Source organism: Lepidochelys olivacea (genome assembly GCF_965140295.1).
Source record: "Lepidochelys olivacea isolate rLepOli2 genome assembly, chromosome: 7".
Lineage (NCBI taxonomy): Eukaryota > Metazoa > Chordata > Testudines > Cheloniidae > Lepidochelys > Lepidochelys olivacea.
Window position 1 is genome coordinate 47,453,185 of NC_140417.1, and position 22,413 is coordinate 47,475,597.

Genomic DNA, 22,413 nt, shown 5'->3' on the forward strand with positions numbered 1-22,413 from the left:
AGCTGTAGGCTTAACTGAAAGCAGCTTACAAAAGTGTTCCTCTCTTTAACACTCAGATGCCCAGCTCCTAGTGGGGTCCAAACCCTAAATAAGTCCATTTTACCCTGTATAAAGCTTATACAGGGTAAACTCACAAATTGTTCGCCCTCTATAACACTGATAAGAGAGGTATGCACAGCTGTTTGCCCCCCCCCCCGGTATTAATACAAACTCTGGGTTATTTAATAAGTAAAAAGTGATTTTATTAAATACAGAAAGTAGGATTTAAGTGGTTCCAAGTAGTAACAGACAGAACAAAGTGAATTACCAAGCAAAATAAAATAAAACACGCAAGTCTAAGTCTAGTACAGTAATAAAACTGAATACAGATAAAATCTCACCCTCAGAGATGTTTCAATAAGTTTCTTTCACAGACTGGACGCCTTCCTAGTCTGGGCACAATCCTTTCCCCTGGTGCAGCCCTTGTTCCAAATCAGGTGGTAGCTACAGGATTCCTCATGATGGCTCCACTTTGGTCTGTTCCACCCACTTATATCTTTTGCATAAGGTGGGAATCCTTTGTCCCTCTGGGTTCCCACCCCTCCTTCTCAATGGAAAAACAACAGGTTGAAGATGGATTCCAGTTCAGGTGACATGATCACACGTCCCTGTAAGACTTCATTACCCACTTGCCAGCCCACAGGTATACAGGAAGCCTTACAAGTAAAACAGAGCCATCTACAGTCACTTGTCCTGGTTAATGGGAGCCATCAAGATTCCAAGCCACCATTAATGGCCCACACTTTGCATAACTACAGTAGGACCTCAGAGTTATATTTCATATTTCTAGTTTCAGATACAAGAGTGATACATTTATACAAATAGGATGAGCACACTCAGGAGATTATAAGCTTTGTAATGATACCTTACAAGAGACCTTTTGCATGAAGCATATTCCAGTTACATTATATTCACACTCATTAGCATATTTTTATAAAATCATATGGAGTGCAACATATTCTATGTTTGTAAAACTCAACTGCCGGAGCAGATTTACCATTAAACAAACAGTTCAGTGGCACAGGGCTCCCAACGACAGGGGGGCCCCCAAAATGCGACCGCACAGCAGGACTCAGGCAGGCAGGCTGCCTGCATGCCATAGCTGGTGGCCCCGCACCGCGCCCAGAAGACACAGGCTGCTGGTATGTTTCTGTGCGCCTCTGGTGGGGGGAGAGGGGGAGGCAGCTCGAGACACTGCCCCCACACCAGGCAGCGCACGGAGACTCGGTGATCCCCCTCCCCTCAAGGGGCGAGCAGAGACATGCCAGCAGCAAGGCTAAGGTGGCTCCCTGCCCACTTTGCCTCCCTCCCTCTGTGCCGCGCCACTCCTGGAAGCAGCCAGCATGTCCCTGCAGCCCCCGGGGTGTGTGTGTGTGTCTCCGCATGTTGCCCCCGTCCTGGGTGCCGAGTCCGCAGCTCCCATGGGCTGGGAACTGGGATTGCCACTTGGACTGTATGGCCATGCAAAGGAGTAAGAGGGAGTAGAAATGCATCCCACCCTTACACCAGGAGTTTGGGTATGCAAGGGTCTGCCATGCTCTCTGCCCCAGGCAGCACAGGGAAAAGAGAGTAGTTTACAGCTGGTACAGGCCACTTCCAGCTTCTCCGAGATCAGCAGGAAGTGGGTCTGCAGGTGTCTTGGACATTCTGTCCCTTTTCGAATCTCTGAACACTCACTACTTAAATCAAACCTTGACGCTGCTTCATCTGTTTAGCACGAGGCTGACTGGCACTGACCTGTCCCGTGCACGAGGGATAGTCACCCTGGTGAAGGTATGCAGGAAGGGCTTGACGTTGCAGAGACCTCTGTTCCTCTCCACTCAGCCATATGCAGACTCACCCTACTCAGACAGGCTGAGTGTTGGGAAGATTGTTTGAGCGGTTGAGAATCGGGGAGTGGCTTCAGACCAGTGTAGAGCTGAGTCCCCATTGAGCTCTGTAGACCAGGGGTGGCCAGCCTGAGCCTGAGAAGGAGCCAGAATTTAGCAATGTACATTGCCAAAGAGCCACAGTAATGTCAGCAGCCCCCCATCCTCTACCCCCTCCAGCCCCAGCACCTCCCGCCCACCGCAGCCCCACCAATCAGTGCCTCCACCTCCCACCCGCTACAATCAGCTGTTTTGCAGTGTGCAGGAGGCTCTGGTGGGGAGGGGGGAGGAGCAGGGACACGGCAGGCTCGGGGGAAGGGACAGGGGCATCAGGGGAAGGGGTGGAGTGGTGGCAGGACCTGGGGCAGAGCAGGGGGTTGAGCAGTGAGCACCTGACAGCACATTGGAAAGTTGGCATCTTTAACTCCAGCCTCGTAGTCAGTGCCTATGCAAGGAGCAGCATATTAACCTCTGAAGAGCCGCATGCGGCTCCGGAGCCACAGGCTGGCCACCTCTGCTGTAGAGTGGTGGCTGGAGGTGGCCTCTGTTTTCCACACTTGAGTTAGATTAAATCACTCTCTCAACTAAACCATTTTGATAACAGAAAACTCCACCGAAGTCTTAAACAAACCAGTAAAATTTTAGAAAGGTTCTTGTGAACTGTTTTTTCCATCAGATTCTAGTGGGGACCCTTGCCAAGTTCCCTGCAGAATGTACCTTCCTCAAGTTTGCTGATGGTGCCCATTAGTGGCTTCCTCAAGAGAAGACATGCAACCTACTACTGCTACAGGGAATCTCCCGAGCTCAAGTGGGAGAGATCTGTGAGTTTTGAGCAGGACAGCCAGGCTTCTAGTCTTAACTAACAATATGTGAATGTGCAATTTATCTAGCAGCCGTGTTTATTATCAGCAGCACATGGCTTCTTTATACTCCAGGCTCTCTCCTGGGCACTAATATTTCTAATGTATCTTCCAGAGATGAAGCAAGGGCCACAGAGTGTTCACCACAAGCCTTTTATGATCTCCAACCATACTGGGCAAGCGTGTTAGCAAAAGTTACCCATGTGAAATAGACAACTATGCTGATAATTTAAGTGTCCTAAATAGGCTTCACAGTCAGCACTCCACTGAGATGAATGGAGGCAGTTATAAGAGCTATGGTTTTAGGCTATCTGTTGGCAGACAATACCACCCCACTCCACACCCCCACCCCCAGCAGCGGTAAGGCCTAGCAATTAGAACTAGTCAGAAATTTTCTCTTGAAGTTCTCTTTCTAGTGGAGATGAGTAACTTTAACAAAATGGAAAATTTCACACCCAGAAAAGGTTGGTTTGGATTGAATTTTGGGGTTTTTTTTCAAATCAACAAAACTCTGGCTTATAACAAAACACTGAAATCAGCTTTCTGTTGCCAAGTTTCAATTTTTGCTTGCTGAAAAACGTTTCGTTTTTCATCGAAACACTGAAAAAAAATCTCAAAGGAAGTTTTGACAAAAAGGAAAAAAGTTAACAAGGCCGGGGGGGGGAGGGAGAATGACTTCATTTCTCAATCAACTCTACTAGAAATTCTTTTAACAATAAACAAGGGCTTAAATTCTGTACAAACTAAGAGGCGGATGGGTGGGAACAGGCCGGGCACTGCCGCGTAAATCTTATTGCTTCTTGCTGGAATTATGCACTAATTCCAGGAGTGCAGCATAAATACTGTTGCTTTTTGTAGAAGCTGCATCAGACTGATCAGAGCAGTAGTGCACGGAGAGACTGGGCTGCGCCTAGAGGACACGCTGGTTCCTAGACAGGTGGCTGGCTGGCCTAATGGGAGCCAAACTCCCTGATGGCATAAATGAGTGTCAGTCTATTGGCCTCAATGGCATTGCACCGGCTAATGCCAACGGCGATTTGTCCCCATGCCTCTAGCCCTGCAGGGCTGACGCAGATGCCTTCTTGTGTTTAGTAGACTAGCATTTCACAGGCAGGGAGCGGGAGGGCTCCGTTTTATTGGAGGGATTCAGAAGCCAAGAGAGGTCTTGCACAGCGTGGCAGTTCTGAACCAAATTATTTTCTTCCGTGCAGACCCTGCATCTCAGCAGTTGTTCCACGCGACCCCCTCAGAATGCGGCTGCTCATCTCTGTTCACCTGGCTGCTCAGCCTGCAGAAAGACACAAACCCAAGGTAGGGATCCTACTGCTTATCATTTTCCAAGACTAAAAGACCAACCCACAGCTGGTGCTTATTGGCACAGCTCCAGAATCTGGCCCATAGATTTTAAGGGGCACAAAACCTAGTGCTTTCTCCTCCCTACTGGCTTTGGGGTTGGAGAGCAGAGTCCTAGCATTGTTGAAATGCTTTAAAAGACTATAGCCCTTCCCGTTCAACATTGCTTGGGTTAATTTCAGAGTCATCAAGCCAAGCATCGAATGACAAATACATTGAGGATGACTAGAAGTGTGGGATCCCCAGAGCTTTCCCGGGGAGGGGGGGGCTTGATTCCTTCAGTCCCACTTTGCATCGCTGACACCAGGAGCACCCTGCTGGGAAGTATCACTCATGTGAGAGCACAGAAATGTTCACAGAGCATAGCGATGGGCATGGTATGGACAGACAGACATAACAACCCTAGTCACCACCACGAGATATTCACGCAAGGATGGTGTGTCTCAACACTGAGCTTTGGGAAAGGCAGCTTTTAAGGCATAAGTTCATGGTGCAAAAACATTTAGCTAAGGGAGCACGGGCCAGATTTTTAAAGGTGTGTAGGTGCCTAACATGGGAACTAGGCACCTAAGTACCTTTGGGGAGCTGGGCCCTGTGTTGAATATTTTCAAACTTGGGTGTCACAGCTCACACCAGTGCCAACAGCCGCTGGGGATGCTCAGCAACCAGGCTACAGCTATCCTTCGAGCACTACAGCCGCACAGCTACAGTGCCACTGCTCTACGCCTGCAGCGCAGCTGTTTCCTACATCAGTGCAACGGGGTTTTCCACAGATATCGTTAATCCTTCTCCCCCCGCAAGAGGCAGTAGCTAAGTCGACAGAAGAGTTCTTCCATTAACCTAGCTTCGCCTACCTGAGAGGCAGGGGCGGCGGATATAATAGGCCGGGGGAGGCTAAGCCTCCCCTGACCCAGGCTGTGGCCCTGCCCACACTCTGCCCTGAGGTCAAGCCCTTGCACCCCTCTCTCCCAAAACTGGCAGGGGCTCAGCTCAGGCCAGCGGCCTGGAGTTTGGGCATGGCTGGCTGGCGGCTCAGGCCGGCCGGCAGCCTGGGGCTCAGGGCAGCAGGGACAGGTGGGTCGGCCTGGGCTCCTCCGGCCACGAGAGGGGGGAAGAGCAGGGCCTCAGGCAGAAGGGCTGGGGGGCTAGCCTTCCTGAAGGGGGGTTCACGCACCATCCATTCTGAGGGGTTAGGTTAATCTAACCATGGTGCTCAGGGCACAACATTTTTCACTGCCCTGAGTGACATAAGCAGGTCAATCTAATTTTTAAGTGCAGACCAGGTCTTATTCAGACACTTTAGACACCCAGATTTGAACATTTATTCCTATATAATTCCTTGAAAATCTGTGTAACACCTGGATGCCGCTGGTGCCTACATATCAAAGTAAGCACGGCCTTAAAGAAAAACTCCAGTCTATGAAAGTTTCTAGTACCCTCCTGGAGAAGGGAAGAGTAGGTTGAACTCAGGTTTAACAGGTGCTGTAAAGATCCAGCGAATGTGGAGTGAGGTTTGTTCATAGCACAATTATTCTTTTTAAACTCATTTCTCTTGAGTGAGGTTTGTTCATAGCAGATTTAAAAAAAAAAAAAGCAACCCTCATTCCTCTTGAGTGACGTTCTCTCGTTAGTCATTTGGAACATCTGTGGAATAGCAATGCACCCAAGTTATCAGCTATTCTGTCTCACTGTCTGATTTTGAAACCTTGGTGACAGTGGAAGCTAAAGAAAGACATGGTTTTAATGAGGGCAGAGGTGACAGCACTTATAAGACTACGGAAATCTCTATCTTCTTCCCAGCGAGAAAGGCTGTGTCATTAACATGCAACAGCAGCCCTGGCACTTTCACTCTGTTATGCACAGGAACTAGATCCCACGTATTTATACAGCCCTATGGGTAGGCTGGGCCTGATTCTGAGCTAGGTGACAAAGTGTAACAGCAGGAACAACTCCACTGCAGTAAGCGCAGAGATGCCTGCATAGAAGTGCTGTGAGAGCAGACTCAGGCCTGTGCTCATGCCACCTCGAGTACTTCTTACCCACATGTTCTTAGAAATAACATGGCAACAATTGATCTTGGATATTACTGGGGAACCTAGGCTAATACAGTGAGGCTCATTGTCCCCCTCTAGTGGCTGGGTCACATATAACATGTTCGTGTACTGCTGCTGCTCCTGTATTTGATGCTGCAGAGGCATGTGCTTTTAGATCCAGAGGTCCTGGCTTCAGTCCCTGCAAGTGACCTAACCTAGGATGTCACGGCAGGTGGTACCAAGAGCCGCACGGTGTTAGAATGCGTAACAAGGTGATTTTGAATGCTAGAGCCTTGAGAAAGGTTTAAAGCAGGGCCTTCAAGAAAACAATACACTTGATCTAAGATGGGGATGGATAAACCACCGGTTTCCTTTTCCCTAGGGCTGGAGCAAATTGCAAGTTGCAATACCGCCTACGTCTCCCCCAATTCCACATCTCCCCCTATGAGCAGTTTAGAACAAAAAACATCTTTATTTGAAAATTTTCAATTGAAAAATATCAGTTTTGCCGCGGGAAGTTTAGAACCTACTTGAAACAAAATTTTCGTTTCCGATTGACATTTCAGACAGAAACAAAAATTTCTCATTTCATCTTCACGTGTTTCATTTCACTGTTTTCTTAAAATCAACATTTCACCTTAAAATGCCATTTTCTATATGGAAGTTTTTTTACACTGCAAACCTGTGATGTAACAACATTTCGAAATGGAGTTGAACATTTCTGCTTCATTTTGAAATGTCAATTTAAAAATGAAATTTTGTGTTTCAGAATTTCCCATGAGAAAATGTTTGTGTCAGAACTGACATTTTGCTTCAAAACAGTTTGGTTTCAACAAAGTTGTGTTGTACTTTCTGCATGAAGAATTCTGACCAGCTCTAAACTATAATTTCTCCCTGCCTTTTCAGGAGGCCTTTAACAAGCTGTTACCCCTTAGAGGCCACGTCTTGACCCAAACCAATCTCTACTAGGCAGTTTCCCTTCCCTTATCCTACTTAAGGAGTTTAACCCATTCACTGTGCACTCTAGCACTGGGTACAAAACCCCCATCACAACTCTTCCAATGCAGTTCCTGCCCTAGACATGATCTGTCTGTCTGCCCTAGACATGATCTGATTTGGAATCTGCAAAACTCCAAGGACCGAGCAAATGACCTAGTGATGTACCTACAGTAACACCATTGTTATCAATATTCATATAACTACCAGCTGTGCACTATCTCCAGTGTAATAATAATGATCAAACAGTTATATAGCGCCACAATGGACTTTTCAATATTCCACAGGTTGACTGTTCAAACTATACAGGAAACACTTCACCCACCTCTGAAATGCATCCACTACCTGTAGATAAATATGACAGCAATATGAGTTAATAATACAGTCAGGTTTTGAAGTTCTCTTCTCCTCTCTTCATTCTATTTTCCCTTCTGGTTTAAAGCCCCCTCCCCATTTTTCTCCTAGTACAACAGCTTGAGCTGCTTTTAGACATTGGTTTAGCCTCTAGTTATCATCTTTGTATGTTTTAGAATAATTACAAATCATGATTCACACAATTATTGAGAATGATTGTTTCAAAATATAGCCCAAATGGTATTTTTAAGTGATTCATAAATGCACCTTTTCTCATAATGCCTCGAACAACAATTCCTTAATTGCCTATGCATATACTTTAAGTAATTTTAAAAATAGCCAAGGAATTAACATAATACATCATATGCCACATTTGCAGCCTCCTAAGCTACTTTGTATGTTCCTTCCTCCCTATCTATTTGGTTCTTTTCCCCTCCCCTATTTTGTCTATATATTGTCACTTAGGACAAAATTGCTATTGACTTCAGTGGAAGATTGCTCTTTTGGGATAGGGACCTGTCTCATATGTGAGAAGTGCCTAGCACATATCAGGAACTAGCTACCTAATAATTATTGTATCAATAAGCAATTGAATCAAAACATAAAAATGTTTAAGAAACTGGCAACAAAATCAGACCTTGTGTTTCTTTTCATTTCATTAGACTAATCAATAGGTTACATGAAGAAGAGGTGTGGTGTATTGTACTATCTGAGCCACAGAAAGTCTGTAGATGCTCCTTGGTGTCCAGCCCTTGGCAAATTGTAATTTTTCATTGAAAAGTTGAATCCTGAACATTTTTGGTGAAAACCCAAAATGTTGTGATTTTGGAAATGTTGCTATGGCGTCTCCTGGGAGTTGTAGTTCAGGTGCCTAGCTCACTCTTTTATCTCTATAGGCTGGGATCCCCTACTGGACTACATCTACCATGATGCACCATGGTCTCCCTCCTTGGAGAGGGTAGCAATGTATTATGGGAGTCCCTGGCTATGCTGCACCATGGAAAATGTAGTCAGGAGGGGGAAAATCAGGATATTTTTTGATCAGTCCCAATATCTGTTAACGTCCACCTATTGGTGGCACTTGAAATTCTTTCTGATTTGCACGCAGCAAATAGAGGGCAATGTGGTCATACATATGGAGAGTCTGAGCAGCTCCTGCTCTGCATCTTTGGTAGCCATTTACACCTGTGCAAAGTGAATGCAAAACCTCCAGCTGAAATCAGCGGGCAAGGACCCCAATCATCCAGAACAGAAATTGTTCATTACAACCTGTTCTCTTCTAATGTAGCCAGCAAGTGAGATTTCCAGGAAACTTAGCTACCTGGAAATGGCCAGCCGCCACACTTTTTTGGGAGAGGGGGCAAATGGAAGACGGTTTAGGTTGAAGTCCAAATTTCAAATCAGAGTAATTTTGAAGGGACCTGTAACTCTCAGCATTTGATGGATTTTCCTCTCAAACGTTACAGAAACAGTCTCTTCTGCCTGCAGAGTAAACCTGGCAATTTTCCAATCAAACCAGTTTTCCAAGCCAAAGTTATAGTAGGGCTTTCTGCTCAAAGCTGATTGTAACACGATGGAGTGGCAACTGCACAATAAATACTTCTCTCTTCCATGGTGTTTTGTGGGCATAGGTCTCTAATCGCTTTACAAATGAGGGCAAGTATTATTATTCTCATTTTACAGATGAGGTATAGAAGGTAGGTCTCCTGACCCCCATCAAGTGTCTTAGCCATTGGGCAACAAGCCAGATGGTTTCATCAACCCTTTAACTTCTCAGTTCCATCAGCAAATCTCCATGGACAGTATATAATATCAGTGTCAGGAGTGAATGTGTCAGGCACCAATTAGCCATACGTTGTTACACTTCAGGAACCAAGCCATTTCTGAGAGCATGGGACGGAAGGCACTGAGAGGCAACTCCTATGGCCAGCAACCAGCCTGAGAAGCTCAGCAAGACACAGGGCAGATGCCTAGGAGCCTGGGGCAGGTAGCAATGCCCCAACACGATCCATGCATCCGATGAAGTGAGCTGTAGCTCACGAAAGCTTATGCTCAAGTAAATTGGTTAGTCTCTAAGGTGCCACAAGTCCTCCTTTTCTTTTTGCGAATACAGACTAACACGGCTGCTACTCTGAAACAATCCATGCAGTGGCTTCAGAGCCATTCCGTGGAGGCTACTGCAGCCCAAGAGCGGAAATAGTCTACGCAAGCCCCTCACCTGGCATAGGACCGGAGACTCCACATAGTGCAGGATCCCCCAGACCCATCTCTCCTCCAGCCTCCACCCATCCTCTGACATGCAAGATCCACTGCAGCACCAGGCTCCATCCTGCACTGCTCCCCCAAATTCTGCCCCTCCTCCAGGCACACTGCTTCCACTGCAAAGGGGCCTTTGCATCTGTGGAGGCAGAGGCAGGGTTTGCCCCTGAGTGCAGGGTGATTGGTCTTAAAAGGATTTGGAATGACATTGCAGTCTATTTAAGAACAGGAAATGTAGCTAGCTGGAACAGCCCAGTGGTCCATCTAGGCTGGTGTCCTGCCAATGCCAGATGCTACAGAGCAAGGCAGAATGCCCCAGTAAAGTAATTAATCTTGCAATGTTGTACCAGGGTGGGAGGGGTCACTCTCTGACCCACTTATGTCCCGGAGCCTGGGGATTGATACCTTTCTCTAACTAGAGTCACTGCGGATGCTAGTCTCTGCCCTGTAAGCATCAAATCCTGCCTTTTGAAACACATGTTAGATCCTCAGCTAGTGTATCTGGATACTGGCTTCAATGGAGATACACCAAAGCACAGCAGCTGAGGATCTGGCCATTAAAATGAGTTTCCATTTGGAAAAGTGACGGTTCAAACAGCATCATAGGGGTCCGTGTTTATTGCCTCTCGCTCTCACAGATTCATTTCATGATTACAAAGATGGTTCTCCTTCAAACTCAGCCTGGGAGCAGAGTGGCAGGGTAGGCTGCTTTTGGCTCACACATCGTCACCAGTAATGAGGAGTGAACAGGCTGAGCTCCACCTGTGCAAACCCATTCTGGTGCTTTGAAGGCAAAATCTGACTGGCAAAATATTTAGCCTAAGCTAGAAGCAAGCCAGAATAGCAGCAGTGTCCAAGCTTAGAAGCAAGCCAGCTCGATTTTCAGATTCCGGGTTACAGGCCAGATGCCTCAAGGGCTGAGTTTGAAAGCTATAGGACTCCCTATTGCCCTTCCTTGGTGCAGAGAGGGTGCATAACCCTCCCATTCCAAGTTAGCCAGTGTTTCATACCCACTTTGCTCTGGTGTAAATGACCACAAAAGATGCAGGGCAGCAGAGGATCAGACTCCCCGTTGCTTCCAGATGTGGGCAGCAGTGTAGATGCATCTAGGCCTGGCGTGCTGTGCATATTCAGTAACACAGTTTTCAGGACACCATCCCCTCTCCCCCGATGCCTGTGTGGTTGCCTCATATTATGTTTATTATGTAAAAAGCAAAGGACACAACAGGACCATAGCTGGCCACCATCAGTATCATAACGCAGGTGATTGCTTCTGTCTGGGCACAGGACTGGCTGGCTGATGCAGGCTGGCATGGCTTGGGGCTGGAACTTGCAGCTAACTGCCGTGTTCTCAGTGGTGCCTTGTTGGGCCCTTCTCCCATCCTGCCCGTTGGCAGTAGATGATACCGTGATTACGGAGCTGTGTAAATCCTGGAATCCTGTCACTCCCCCGCTGGGCTCACGCAGGCTGGATCTGGGACCAGAACTGCCCTGGTGCCCTTGCCACACACAAGGGCCCTCACGTATGGCAGGATTCCTGGAACCCTGACTCCAGGAAAGGGCATGTCACAAAGAGGGAGGATGAAGACATGGGTGCATTGGGAAGGAGAGGAGCTGCCACACAGCTGGCATCAAATCAAAGGGGATATTCCTGAGGTCCTACCAGCATGAATCTAGCTCCGCCATATCATGGCCCAGCTACAGCTGTCCCTTCAGGGTCAACTCCCAGCCACAGAGCCTTAGAGGGATCTGTCGAATAACATGATCTGGCTGAGAGCTTGGGGCTCCCATGGGCTCTCCTCCCACAGCCCTGGGTTGGTGATGCTTTGACATAGAAGTGGGGCTGTTTCCTGGCCTGGGATGTGTCCCAGGGTCCTCCTGCCCCTGTGTCCCACACTCCACTTCAGGCAGTTCAGCACTGTGTGGCCTCCCTGTAAAAATGAGAGCCTGAACATGGCATGATGCTGACTCACCCTGGCTGCAGGCGACTTGTGCAGCTGCCACCCCGGCCTTCGATTCCCACCGCTCACACCAGTTTCAGAAAGGGCGGGGGAGCCGCAGGTCTCACTGGGGCAGGGAAGGGCCCAAAGGTGCTGCTCCAGATCCCGCCTCCCAAGGCAGCAGTGAGGTAGGTGGGGAAGAGAGGAGGTTGGCTGCCCCAAATCCTTACCAGGCTGAGTTTCCCACCAGTGAGACTGGCCGAGGAAGGGCAGCGGCAGAGGGAGAGTGGGGGCAGAATGGGCTCCTGCAGAGCCCCCATCCCTCGGTGCCATGTTGGGGACCATGCCAGAAAGGGCAAGGTGTGCCAGACAGCACTTAGGAAAGGTAGAGGCAGCAGGTGAGGGCTGGGAGAAGAGGGTCAGTCAGACAATTGAAAATCATTTCCATCTCTCAGGTCTTAGCATTCCCAGGCCAGGCAGGTCTCCCACATCTGGGCTGTCCTTATTCATAACCCCTGAGAAGAGCTTGGGGATTTCAGATTCACACCAGAGAACAGATATTCTATCCCCAGATTAGCCCCACCCCCACCGCAGGGCATTGTGGGGTGGGAATCCAGGCCTCAGTCCCCTCTCCTTCCTGTCCTGCTGCTAGAACAGGTGCCCAGAGAGCAAGTCCCCCGCTTCCGCTTCCACTGCCAGATCAGCCAGTGACTTGGCTCCAGGTCCAGCCTTGCTGCCAGAGTGGGAGACCAAAGCATCCCCTGGGTTGCAGCTCAGCAGGGCCCCAAGGCCAACCAGTCACAGCTGCCAGCCCAAGCAGGTGATAACCTCTCTCCCATCTGCACATGGGAGGGCCACATGCCACGGCTCCAGCGCACAGACACTGGAGCTGGGTGGCCAACTGCTTTTCAGTCCCAGTGCAATTTGCTAAGTGCCTGCAGGTTCTGGAAAAACAGTGTCAAGCACTATTCTGTGCGTGTAAAACCCCCGGGCTTCAGGCCCCTTCGGATCTGAAGCCTGCACCTGAGCAGCTAACTCTTTGATGCCTCTTTGAAATGGACGCGGCTGTGATGGAGGCGCCTCTCGAAAGAGAAGCTAGCAAGGCTGGGCTTTTTCCCTCCCGCTCTTTCATTAAATATCTGTTTTTCCTGCTCCGTTTCCATAGCGGGCTTCATAAGGAAGCAGAAAAACATTTTCTTTGCTAAATAGCAGCTTCTCTCTTTCAAGAGCAGCCTCAGCCTGAGCAGGGTCATCATCTCCACAGACATCAAAGGCGCAGCCAGTTGGCTTGAAATGAGACCAGTGGCCCGCGTCTTCAAGTTCCCACAGCAAGCAGCGGCTTAGAGACAGTCTGTGTAATTACAGCGAAGTCCCCAAGCTGCTGACGGTAGAAAGGGCTGCTGTGTCAAAACCGGCGCCTTCCTCCTCAGCAGCTCTGCAGCCCGTAGGCATTAGGGTCAGAGCAGCTCAGTGCTAGCCACAGAAGGTAGAGCTCCCAGCTCAGGGAGACAGATTTGCACCAGCAGGGTTCCAGCTAGTGTGCTAAAAATAGTGTGGACGAGTCAGCTGGAGTTCTCAAGCCCACCAAGGCATCCGAGCTGGAGTTGCAGCCCAAGCCGCAATGTCCACACCGTGATTTTTAGCGCACTAGCTGGAGCCCAGTGGGCAGAGGCTGGAAAGCTTGCTTCCCGCTGCATTCGAGATATGCCTAGTCCTGTAGCCTTGCAACGTGGCGCAGCTGAGAAGGGGCCAGCCAGCTGAGTTCTCTTCTGCCTCATGAATCATCAGCTAAATCCTGGCCTTGCTGCACCTTATGCTTTGGGAGGGCTCCACATCCAGATTCACACCCAGCCTCATTTAAATGCCTCCTGAAAACCAGCCTGTGCTCTGATTATGTTGCTCAGGCTGGGGACCACCTATGGCTGTCAGGACCACTACTACAATTGCAACAGGAATCACAGAGCACCTGTCCCTGCAGTCACCCTGTCCTCTTGCCCACCTGCATCTACCTACTGAATATTATCTAAGCCCTAGATTACTACACTCAAGGGCAGGGACTGGCTCTGCATTATTTGTGCAATAGGGTCCTGATCCCTGGCTGGGCTGGTTAAAGTTCTGCTGTAATAATAATAAAACACATGCCATGCTGATTGTTCTAGGAGACATTCGAACACTACAGGGATGGATGCCAGTACAAGAGAGCGTAGACAGATGAGCTAGTCGTGAATTTGTGGTGAAAATGTTTTTCAATGGAAAATGCATTTTCTGCAAAGTCTTTCCTGGGAAAACTTTGATTTTCACCAACATTTTTTAATTTGCAATCAGGAAAATTGAAATGAGTGGTTTTGTGAAGCTGAAACATTTCCCTTTTTCAAACCAAATCAGAAGGTTTCATTTCAGGTCAATTTGACACTATGATGGGTCCCCCTGAGCTGCCACAGCACCTCGGAGAGTTATACTTTGGGTGCCCATGATGCATCATGGTTTCTCCTCTAGCTGAAGCACGGCATAATGAGAGTCCTGTGACACCAGTGCATCATGGGAAATGTAGTCCAACTGGGGAGCCCAGCACATAGAGGCTAACAGAGGCATTTGACATATAACTCCCATGAGGCTACCCCGTATTTCAGACACAGGTCAATGTTGAATGGATCCGGAATGAAACATTTTGATTCAGGAATGTCAAAATGGTTTTGATTGGGGAAAAAAACTGATATTTTGACTTTTCATCCCTGTATTCAGGATGGAAACTAATGTCAAACTCTCAGAACTGGCCTCTGGGATAGCAATTCCGATTTTCTCTCAGCTTTAATAGACTGATGAATTGTAGATTTTGGTGGCAACAGACAGCTTTTGAAGGGGACAGTGGCGAGGGACACATGGGAAAAAGCATCTGATAGATCCCATGAGATCCTTGGGGCATAGGCCAAACTTCTGTTCATTCTATTGGGTGAGGGCAAGAAAGGGGCAATCTAACCCAAGGAAATTATAGCCATTCCTTGCTCAGTAGATGCATATTTCATCATAGTTGAGCCCTTTAGCAATAGAAATAAGGAGTTGCTGCTTTATTTACTCCCGTTACCGTACAAAGCCAGCCCAGGTAGAATGGAAGAGGGAGTTAGAATTTAGTGCTGCTCATGCATCATCCATAGAGTTGGTTACAAAGTTCTGGGCAGTGACCCCTGTGCAAACCCATCAATGGTAATAGGGGTACGTAGGTGTCACCAAGGGCTGAAATTTGGTTGCAGTGGGGTGACTGAGTGCATCATGGGTGATTACTAGAGCTGGTCAGGAACTGATTTTTCTTCTTGGGGAAGGGAGGAAAAAAACAAAACAAAAAATGGTTTTCCCATTGTCATCCCATTTTTTCTTTGAAATTGTGTGTGCTTTACCCATAAACCTGAAAACCAAAAATGTTCAGCTTCCAACCACTGAAAAATATTCTATTTCTGGCAACCCAAAACCAAAACCAATTTTAGTTTCTAGTAGCTGGGAAAAAATCCTTGGTTTTTGTTTTTCTGATCTGTTTTTTTCTGAAGCCCCGAATGTGTAATGCAAACAGGAGACAAAACACAACGTTTAGTCAAAAAGCTGTTTCCGCCGAAAAAAACATTTTGACAGAAAATGTTCAGCCAGCTCTGGGGCTGGTGCACGGGAAGGAAAGGCCTGACTTAGATCCAGCATGAGCTTGTGTGTGACACTAGCAGTTAGGGGAAAAACCAACTCCCAGGTATGCGTGACTAAAAGGACAGACTGTATGGCATGGAGTCTTTGGGTGTAGAAAGCCATGCAGCTACATCACTACTTCGCATTGGCTCTCTAACTGGCCTATAATTACATAGACAATACAAGCCCATTTATCCAGCCCCTTTAAATCAAACTCCTCTTTTCATCCAAATTTCAGTAAGATCACTCTGGATAATTATCCACTGGGTCCTGCTTTTGATATGCCTCCTTCCCACACAAAAATTGGATAAATGAGGGTTCAGTCTTATAAAATGGTCAGCAGAGCCAGTACATAGTATTGACTTTCCATAATACCACTTATCGTTCCTTGCACCGAGGTGCTACCCCAAGTTTCATCTCGGGCCAGATCATTCTTTCATTGACTAGTAACAAACCTCAGAATTCCCCAGCTCTCCACTGATATATATTTTAGCACATGTTTCTAACCCTGGAGGTCCACAAAATATTTGACCTTTCCTTGGTTGGTGACAGTGTCTGAAAATCACCCATCCTGTTCCTTAGCTTAGTACAATTTAAAGGGCAAAAATCTCATGTTTTGAAAGAAAGAAAAACATTTTTGTGAAAGCTGTTTGAAGCAGCTCAGAGGTTTGGAATCCTAGAAATAGCTCCAGCAAAGTGCAGGTGAGATGGCCAAAGCAGAATGATAAATGCAGGTGATCACACTGATGGCCGTCACTTCCATATGCGTGTGTGTATCGAGAGCTACCAGTAGCGAAAATCCCACAGTCAGTTGGAAAAGAGATTGTGTTGCAGATCTATGATGTGATCAAAGGACTGCTCTTTGCTGCTGAGCTATCATAACCAAATAATACAAACCTAGTTCAACTGTAGGGAAAAGCCCAAGGTAGATTTAAAGCATTTTATCAAGAGACTAGTATGAACCAAAACCCGGTATCCAAATCGCCCTAAACTTTATGGGGTTTGAAATCCCACTCTGAATCTTGCAGTTTATCCCTATATGTGCCCTTAATTAAAGTCAAACAGTTTGGTAGCAAATTAGCAGCCACATACGCTGATCAACTAAGTTACCTCTGATGGCCTAATAAAAATCTTTGGATTGGTTGAATTATCTCTGATGGCCCAATCTCATCACCTGGTGAGGAGTGGTTTCATATGTTCTTGAAAATTAAACCTAAAGTATTACTGTGCCGAGGAGTTTTTTCTTCTGGTTTTCTACTGCTTCTTTCACAAGGAAAATCTGACAAGAGGAGGACCAGGACCATGACACTGTAATATGGTTTAGTGTCCTGTTAAGTTTTAAAGCTTTCTTTGTGCCCATCCCTCTGAGGACAAGCAAAGCTCATCTTTCCTTGCATACACCAGGGGGGGTGCCAACCGATTCGCTCTCTTTCCATGTCTGAGAGGGCTGTTCCTTAGCCTGCGATCTTGCACTCAGGGAAAAGCCAAACTGGGATGTGCTGTCACTAAATAACTTACAATGCAATTGTGAACGAGAGCTGGAAGAACGTTTTTGGAACCACTCTGGTACTCACCAGCCACTTCTTTTCCTCAAAGGGGAAGCAGGTGCTTTTCCTTAGCTGCCATTTCACCTCTTCTGCGTTACCAGCCCAGGTCATTCCTGGCTCCCCACAGGCAGCAGCAGCGCCTCTGCAACAGGCTCTCAGGCAGGGTTGGGGACCCCAATCTTTTGAGTTTGGGATCATGCTGCTGCATAATAAACGGTCACCCAGGCTTATTTTCACTGCCTCCTGTGTCATTCAAGCTGGGCCCAATCCAGCACGCTGGAACCAGCTCATCCTTGCCTGGGTAACTGGCTGATCCAAATGCTCCTGTGGGAAGCAACAAGGGGATGATTTGAAATGCAGCCTGGCCCCACCTCTTTAGTGCTGTGCAACTAATGGCTGTCCCTGCCTGTCAGGTAGGTAGTGTTATCCCCGAGGCAAAGAGCAGTCAAGTGACTAGCCCAAGGTTACAGAAGGAGTCAGTTGCAGAGGAGTTCCTGGTTCCCAGCTACGTGCTTACCCCATTAAGTCCCTCTTAGCCCCACTTATTCTCTCTGTCCTGCCTTAGTGACAAAGTGCCGTCCGGGCCCCTTACTATTACCTTTACGGGCCAAGGCTTTCCCCCCCACACTCTCTCCTCCAAAGCCCTCTCCACACTGGCAAAGCTGAGATCCCTCATTCACCCCCTGTGGGAGCTGTATTGTGGACAGGGCTCGGCCGCAGCACCAACCCCACCCACAGTCTGATCCCCATCTGCACCACAACATCTGCCATTGGTGGCACAGCAGGGGGTGAGTTACAGGTCCATTTGGCCAGCATAGAAATCGTCCTAGCACACAACCCGAGCAATTCTGCCAAGACCCCATCTCTCTGCAAATCCAGGAAGGTGGGTTCTGGGATGGCTCTTGTTATTGTACAGGCAGGGCATGCCACTGAGGGCTGACTAGACCCCTCTACAGGCCGGGAGTAACAGGAGAGAATTGTGTGACCCACTATTGGCACTTACACTAATGAGAAGCCCAAGCTTGGTGCAGAGAGAAAGAGGCCGATACATGTGATTTTCATGCCATGGAGGCAGGAGAAATGCTTGAGAGGAAGCGTTTTTCCATGCTCTGCTCCTCTCGATAGGCAGCTCTGTAAGTATTCATCAAATGGCCTCTAACAGAGTAATAGATCCCAGATTTCATTCCGCCCACGTACACCTTCTTAACAGAATATCTGTGTTTGTTCACTCTGTTGTCTGGCCTCCTGTCAAGATATCCTGCAGCCAGCCTGGAGCTGCTTCTAATGGGCTGCCAGGGGATTTGTTCTCTGACAGGAGTGTGTACCAGGTGCTGACAGCTTGCTGGAAAGACTTGCTGTGCTCGCAGGATTGGAAATTGGTCCCTCATTCTCACCCTGTCAGAGCGGCTAGGTGGTGGACGATGAACCGCGATGCGCTCTTCTGTAGCTTTCCGTTGCCATGTGGGGCCAAGAGATTGTGTCGGGGCTGGCATGTCTGCTGATCGGCGTTTGCACAGTACCCCAGGCCTTGCAGTGTAGTGTGGGCTGCAGCATTCAAAGATGAGCTGAAATTAACCTTCTGTTCCTCTCAACTTCAAATCAGGGAGTAGCCACAGCCAGTATTAGGACTATGCAATCAAGCACCATGGGGACCCACCAGCGCAGCGTCAGGATCAAGCTGAGTGTCTTAAGATGCAAATCTGTTTCTGTGTTTTCCATGATCCTTCCTTTGGGGAGCCATTTATCATGGGGCCACACTAACATGAGCTCTGGTCCCCTTGAGCTTCTTCCCCCAGGGCCCGAAGGAGCCTGAAAAAGCCAAATCAGTAGGTGTGAAGAAATGGTTGCACAACTACGTGGGAGCATACAGCAGGTGTGTGGCATGCTTGTGCTCAGGCATAGGAGAGCAGATGCAGGTGTGTAACACTGTACGGAGGGCTAAGTGTGAGCACAGAGGCAGAGAGAGAGAATCTTTATAAGTTAACACAGCAGTCATACTACAAATATTTCTTCTTCCCTTTCACCAGGGCAGGGAACGTGGCCCCTGCTCCATGAGTCACAGCCTGAGCTACTGAGGAGGAAGACAACTTTAGCTTAGTTGTGAGTGAGCAGCTGCCTTCTGCCCTCATGACATGAGCCTGATTATATGCGAGTGCTCTTCTCTAGAGTAAGGCAAAGTCCTGCCCCTCGGGGGTGGGTAGGGCGTGTGCTGGCCATTCACTGGTACCTGAGCCCTCACGCCAACACAGATTAGCCTGTGCAGAGCAGGAGGAAGCAATGCAGAGTGGAGCAGACTTTGCAAAGGGGAAGGATACACCCGTTTAGCCATGGCTGCAACACCTACCCGAGCTGACTGGGTATCTGGCCACGCCCTGGCAATGGAACAAGCCAGCGTAGAAGCTGAGGCCCACACCCCATTGCAACCCATTACTGAGCGCTAGGCTGAGATCTTACCCTGCATGTGGGGTGGGGTGGAAGAGGCTCCCTATGCACTATTCTCTCCCATGCAGCCACATGCAGGTCAGGATTTGCCCCTTACTGGGGCAAAAAATAGCCTAATTTTTTGTTAATGCATGCACGCAATTGCTGGTGAAAACTGCATGCACGTGTATGAGTCCGCTTTGGATACACAGGTACTGTGCGTGCACCCCGGTGCGGGGCCTGGGGTGCGCCCAGATAGATACGTGTGTCTACAGTCACTAGCTCAGGAAAACACGCAATCTGTAGTAACTGAGCACACAATCAGGAGCACAACTGCAGAGGCTCAGCTGAAATCGGGCCCTGACAGTTTTGAAAAAGCCCTGGCTGGGATGATGTAGTTGGGGATTGGTCCTGCTTTGAGCCGGGGGTTGGACTAGATGACCTTCTGAGGTCCCTTCCAACCCTGATATTCTATTATTCTATTCTGTCACTCTGCATCAGACACAGTGGCCCAGAGCATCACAGCTCTCAGGCACGAGGGGTGAATTTGTGGGCCGAGTGCCATCTATGGTAAAACTCCCATTGCATTGGGGAGGCCAGGATTTCACCTGGGATTCCAAGCAGAGGAGCTGATCCTCTGAAGATCTAGGGTATTATGCTGCTGACAGTCCCCGGGATGAGAGGATGTCCAGCACATGGCAGGATTGGGGCAAGGAAAGCTGCAGGAGCGAGGGGCAGAGGAGAGCAGGACGGAGGAGGGGAGAGGGACGGGAAGGAGAGAGTGCAAGGTTTCTCTGGGCACGCTGCAAATCAGGCAGGGCTGGGTGAACTGGCTAGGATGGAATGAGACCTGAAACTCTCACCTTTGCCCTGAATCAAACCCCGGGAACCAGACAGACATTTCAGCTAACTCCCCCCCACGTTTCTGTGCACTTAGATTCAGTCAGGGTTGGAATGGAGGCTGCAATCCTACCAGGTAGGTTTAATGGGGCAGGGTCTGCGAATGACTCACCACCAAACAGTGCTAGAAACTGGACTGAGCAGGCAGCTCTGCCAGCATTTCCAGCCCCAGTCCTACACCAAAGAGAGCCAGGCACATTTAGATCAGTGTCCAACAACCTCAGACCCTTCCAGCCTCACCATCCCCTGTGCCCCAGGCTAAGACCTGTCCAGTGGAGTCAATGTAAAAGCTGGGATGGATACACGGGGGACAGTTCTCTAGTTGTTCCAAAATCCTGGGCAGGAGCCAGAAGCTGATGCCACAAGGGCATGACACTCATCACTACCTAACGATCTGGAGCGGAGATCTGAGCTCAGGGGTATATGGACAAGCACTCTGCTCCAGAGACCACCCCCCCGGAACCAGTCCACCCTAGGTCCCTTCTGCTTGAGTCTCTGTCTCTCTCTTTTTTTTCTTTGTTCCTTTCCTGAAATGTTTTTCTCTTTCCCCAGCATCCTCCACCTGCACAGACCCGATCAAGACTCCTTCATGCATCATGTTCCAGGGAATGGCTCCCATCTGAGCCTGCCCCAGGGTCAGTTCTGCAGCCAGATGTGCTGTGAGAAGGCATCAGAGCAGCAGCCTCCCCAAGGAAGAGAGAGGGAAGGAGGAGGGGATAGGAGGACATACCTGATGGCATGCCACTCAGAGGCCTGTCTGCTGCCAGCAGAGGAGACGTGTCCTGTGTCCCACTGTCTTTTATGGCTTTTTATTCCTATGTGATTATACTGCTCATTTCATATAGGGATTGAAGCCGTGCAATACGCTGGGGCTGGCCACCGGAGAACATCACCAGTTCCTGCGGACCTCGCTTTTAAAGGGCCACTATCGCCAAAGTGAGCTGCTGGTGCACTGGGTCACTGCCCCCAGTGCTCAGGGGCCTGGAGTAGCCCCTGTAGGAGAGTCCTGGAGTATCAGTAACTGTCTGTGCTCAGCCAGGAGATGCTGCCACCATGCCAGGGTGGGCATCCTAGGTATGTCCACATGGCAATCAGGGGGTGAGGGGGTGACTGCAGCATGTGCAAACATAGCTGAGCTGGCTAGAGCAACGCTAGCTTGAGTAACACTAGCAGCGACGCCCCAGCACAGGCTGGCCGCTCGAGTTCGTCCCCAGGGTCTCCGGTGGGCTTGTACCATCCATGTTGCAGCGGCTTCCCTGTTACTTGAACTGGCGCTGATCTACGGAGCTCGGGTACATCTATGCATGCTGCAGTCACACCCCTCTGAGTGCAGTGCAGTGCAGTCGTCCCCATCCGGAAAAAGCAGGGCCTGTTTAACCTCAGCCCTGCTTTGGATGGTATCCCCACACCTGGCTTCTGCCAGCCCCGCAGAGTCCCTGACTCGGGTAGATGCTGCGAGCCAACCCACCCACTGGGGAATGCACCTGAGAAATGAACAGAGTAGTGGCCACACCCAAAGGCTACCACCACCAGGGGGTTAGGGGAGGGTGGTGACTGGAGTACACTGACACAAACACTGGAACCTGCTCCCAGTGAAGTCAATGGCAAAACTCCCATTGATTTCAATGGAGGCAGATTAGAGCCTTGGCCAGCCTGGTAGGTGTCGGCGCAAATGGGAGGGTTGTGAAAAACACGGCTGGAGTGACTCTGACCAGCTCAGACAAGACCGTCCCAGCAGGGGCCAGTGGAACTGGGCACTCCCTGACTTGTACTCCAGGCTCTGCCACAGACCTACTCTGTGAGTTTGGGCAACTCACTTCACCCTGCATGCCATTTTTTCCCTTCCGCCTCGTCTATTTAGACTGGAAGCTCTCTGGGCCCTGGGCCCTGGTCTGTTAAAAGGCACTAGTCTGGATGATTGACACCTGGGTGCGGGCAACCACACTGCAAAGCCCTACCCATTACTCCAACTGTGCTCCTCCGTGTGCACCACTAGGACTTCTGGGAGCACCTCCCATGGTCCTTTGTGCTGCAATAAACCGAGTCGGTGGAGAACTCTTTCCCAGTGAATGGTGGGAGAACTCCACTGCCCCTGTGAGCATATGGAGGGAATTGTGGGAGGCACTGGAGAACTGATCTAGTGTGCATTCTCACTGCACAGAGGCAGATTGCCAGCT

General features: G+C 49.1%; 2 long non-coding RNA genes across 2 annotated transcripts in view; one reads left to right on the top strand and one right to left on the bottom strand.

The window, feature by feature from the left end:
* The window catches only part of LOC311523423, a 58,532-nt gene extending 54,225 nt beyond the window's left edge, over nt 1-4,307 (top strand). Inside the window, exon 3 of the long non-coding RNA XR_014712334.1 lies at nt 3,979-4,307. This is a non-coding gene — a long non-coding RNA (uncharacterized lncRNA). The remainder of the gene's footprint in view (nt 1-3,978) is intronic.
* LOC311523424 lies at nt 278-18,034 on the bottom strand. The gene is made up of 3 exons (XR_014712335.1): nt 17,919-18,034; nt 16,943-17,239; nt 278-2,003 (listed from the first exon to the last, which is right to left on the bottom strand). It is a non-coding gene; the product is annotated as an uncharacterized lncRNA (long non-coding RNA).
* Between the last annotated feature and the right edge of the window lie 4,379 nt (nt 18,035-22,413).